Raw genomic sequence first — 4,077 nt, 5'->3', positions numbered from 1 at the left:
GGTCTCTGAGCTATATCTAGCCTTTGGCCATCCAGGCAGAGTCAGACCTGGGCTCCCTTTTGGACCTCAAGTTAGACTAGTCATTAGTTGGCTACTTCCACAAGTTTTGTGCCACTATTACCCCAGTACATCTTGCAGGCAGGACAAACTGTAGGTCAAAGGTTTTGTGGCTGGGTTTATGTCCCAATCCTAACACTGGAAGCCTTTTCCAGTTACAAAAGATGCTTAGTTTGGGCTCTGTATGCCCCATTTCTAGGAGTCTTTGGTAGGGTCACCCTGATAGATTCCAGGGAGTTTCCAGTGCACTAGGTTTCTACAACAACCTCCAAATATACCCGATTCCAGTCATCTCTCCCCATACTCTCTCCATCTATCCACCCCTCTCTGTACCCCCACCTGATTCTTCCTGTTACCATACCCCACTCCCACCCCATCTCCAGTGCCCCCAACTGCCCCCCCTGCTGCTGCAATATCTATTGTATTTTTCCTTACCAGGGAGATCTATGCATCACCCCTTGAGCTCTCCTTGTTACTTAGCTTCTCTAGGTCTGTCAATTGTTATCCTTTATAGCTAATATCCACTTATAAGTGAGTTCATACCATGTTTGTCTTTTTTGGGTTTGAATTACTTCACTTGGGATGATTTTTTTCTAGTTCCATCCATTTGCCTGAAAATGTCATGATGTTATTTTTTTAACAGCTAAGTAATACTTGATTGTCTAAATGTACCACATTTTCTTTATCCATTCTTTGAGGAACATCTACATTGTTTCTAGTTTCTGGTTATTATGAATAAAGCCACTCTGAACATATTTGAGCAAGTGTCCTTGTGGTAGGATGCAGTGTCCTTTGGGTATATGCCCAAGAGTTGTATAGCTCAATCTTGAAGTAGATTGATTCCCAACTTTCTGAAGAACCACCATATTGACTTCCATAGTGATTGTACTGTGGCTGTACATTGCACTCTCACCAGCAGTGGAGGAGTGTTCCCCTTGCTCCACATTCTCACCAGCATGTGCTGTCTGTCACTTGTGTTATTGATTTAGGCATTATGACAAGTCTAAGATGGAATCTCAAGGTAGCATGTAGAAAAATGCCAATAGAACCATATTTGTCACCCTGTACAAAACTCAAGTCCAAGTGGATCAAAAACCTCAACATAAAACCAGACACACTGAATCTGATAGAAGAGAAAATGGGGAAGAGCCGTGAGCTTGTTGGCACAGGAGAGAGACAACTTTCTGAACAGAACAGCAACAGCTCGAGCTCTAAGGTCAACAATTAATAAATGGGACTTCATGAAACTGAAAAGCTTCTGAAAGGCAGAGGACACTGTTAACAGAACAAAATGACAGCCTACAGACTGGGAAAAGATCACCAACCCTATATCCAACAAAGGGCTAATATCCAATATATGAAAGGAACTCATGAAATTAAACACCAACACACCAAATAACCCAATTAAAAATGAGGTACAGAGGGCCAGGCATGGTGGCACTTGCCTTTAATCCCAGCACTCAGGTGGGAAAGGTAGGCAGATCGCTGTGAGTTTGAGGCCAGCATGGTCTATATAGCAAGTCCAGGACAGCCAAGGCTAACACAGAGAGACCCTGTCTCGAAAAAAAAAGAACACTAAAAAACAAACAAAAAAACAAAAGAACAAAAATGGGGTACAGAACCAATCAGAGACTTCTCAACAAAGGAATCTTGAATGGCCGAGAGGTTTTTAAAGACATGCTCAACTTCCTTAGTCATCAGGGAAATGCAGATCAATGACTATTGAGATTCTGCCTTACACCAACTTGTATTTTCAGACAGTCATCACTTTGGTCTGTTATGAGTTCCCTTTGTGGATGAGTAGATGTATATTGTGTACCCTGGGAAAATCTCATACACACAACAGCACGTTCCACTATACTTCTCATTCCCATCAGCCAATATTCTTTCCTATTCCTTTGAGCAGATGAAAAAGCTCCTATGGCAATAACTATTGCTTCTAAGATTGCTTGAACTACTATCAAGAGCACTAATAGAGGTTTGTATGGGAAAATGGAAGAATAATAGTGTTCTCTATCCATTAAACCAATATTACAGGGGGAAAAAACCAACTCAGCAGTCACTGGCTTTGCTAATGTAGTGTACTCTTTACAATGAGTAGCAAAATTCAGAACAGGGAGGGAAAATTTTAGGCAACATAAGATTACTGGAGACATGCTTTATATATTTAATTCTTTTAAAAATATTTATTTGTTTGTTACATATTACATATACAGTGTTTAGCTTGCATGTACACCTGCATGCCAAAAGAGGACATCAGATCCCATTGTAGATGGTTATGAGCCACCATGTAGTCACTGGGAATTGAACTCAGAACTTCTGGAAGAGCAGCCAGTGCTCTTAACCTCTGAGCCATCTCTCCATCCCCCTAGATTTAATTTTTCACCCAATTAAAAGGCAAGTGAAAATGTTGTCCTGAATCCCAAGGAAGCAAGTGCTTGAGCATGTGATGAACAAAGTGGCACTGAGTGTCTGAGTGGGGAAGCCTAATGAGGGATGGTTTGTAAGTAAGAAGAGAGGTTTGGGTTTTAAGACAGTGTCTTGTCGTGTTTTCCTAGGTTCAAACCATCCTCCTGTCTCAAGGTCCAGAATAGCTGAGACTACAGGCACATTCCACTGTGCCCAGCAGAATAAGAAAGATTTGGCTCAGATTCTAGCCCCTTGACTTACTAGCTCCCCTTAACCCTTTAATCTCATCTCTTCTCATTGCCCAAAGAATATCATTCTGGGTTTGATATGTAGCTTAAGAGTAGAGCATTTGATTAGGCTTCTATCTCAGCACTACAAAAATAAATAATATAAAAGAACACTTTTTAATTTTTTTGCATCATTAATTTCCTCCTGTACATGTTGCAAGAGCCATGATTTTAAAAATAAAGCTTTTTATTCTCTCTCCATCTCCTTTCAGCTTTTGCCCATTTCTCATCTCCCTATGGGCAGCAAAGTTCCTTGAAAGAGCTTGAAAGGTTTTATCCAGTGTGCCCTGTTGTACTCCCCTTTTCTTTTCAATCATCTTCACACAAGAGTTTGTCTCTATTATTCAACCAAAGCAGTGCTTCTCTTGTCCTCCAGCAATTCCCCATGTTTCAAAGCAAATGGCAGCTTCACATCATTTTACTCAACACTTCTTTTGCCTTCTGAGTAGATAAATGTTCTTTTCTCCTTGAAACGTTTTCTTTCCTGGAATTCTAGTATGCATGCGTGCGCACGCACGCGCGCGCACACACACACACGCACATGCACACACAGACACACACGCACACACCATGTGTGTGGAAGCCAGAGAACAAATATTTGCAGTCAGTTCTCTTCTTCCAGCATTTGAACTCTGGGGATCAAAAGGAGGCCCTGAGGCTGAGCCATCTCTCTAGCCCAGTCTCAGGTATTTTGTTTTGACAAGTCAAAGATGGTATTCAAACAAAATTCCTAGATGCCCACTTCTCCAAAAATTGCCCATTTGTCCAGATTACAGTTCTGTGCTTTCTTGGATCCATCTTTTCTCCATAGCTCATAACAAAAGCATATGCTAAGTCTGCCTGACTCTTCTTCAGAGCATCGTGAGACTCTACCAGGCCTCCTGGCCCCAATCATTACTTTAATCAGATTCAGGCTACTATTCTTTTTTCCTTTTTCATCCTGTCTCTTTTTCTGTTCTTTAAAGATGCCACAGCTACTCCCACTTTGGAGGGCATCCATCTGAACAGACAATGTAAATAAATAAAGTAAGACTATACACATCTGCTTCCTACAGCTTTCTGCTCAAATGTCCTTCAGAGTTCTTTATCTTCTTTTCTGAATACCCCCCCCCAAATTCCCTTCTCCCCGTAACCACCTTATTGTTTCACTTGGTCAACATCCCCACTGGATTTATTGGGGTTTTTTTTATTCATATCTGTCTCTTTCTACCAGGATGTACATTTCTTACAGAATTTTGCTTTTATTCGTTGATCTGTTCGCCAGTACTTAGAATACTTGGTGCTTAATATTTAGTTAATATTTGCTAAATAGAGGAGTGACTAG

Source organism: Acomys russatus, chromosome X (assembly GCF_903995435.1).
Source record: "Acomys russatus chromosome X, mAcoRus1.1, whole genome shotgun sequence".
Lineage (NCBI taxonomy): Eukaryota > Metazoa > Chordata > Mammalia > Rodentia > Muridae > Acomys > Acomys russatus.
The sequence above is the reverse complement of the archived record's forward strand: the minus strand, read 5'-3'. Positions refer to the sequence as shown.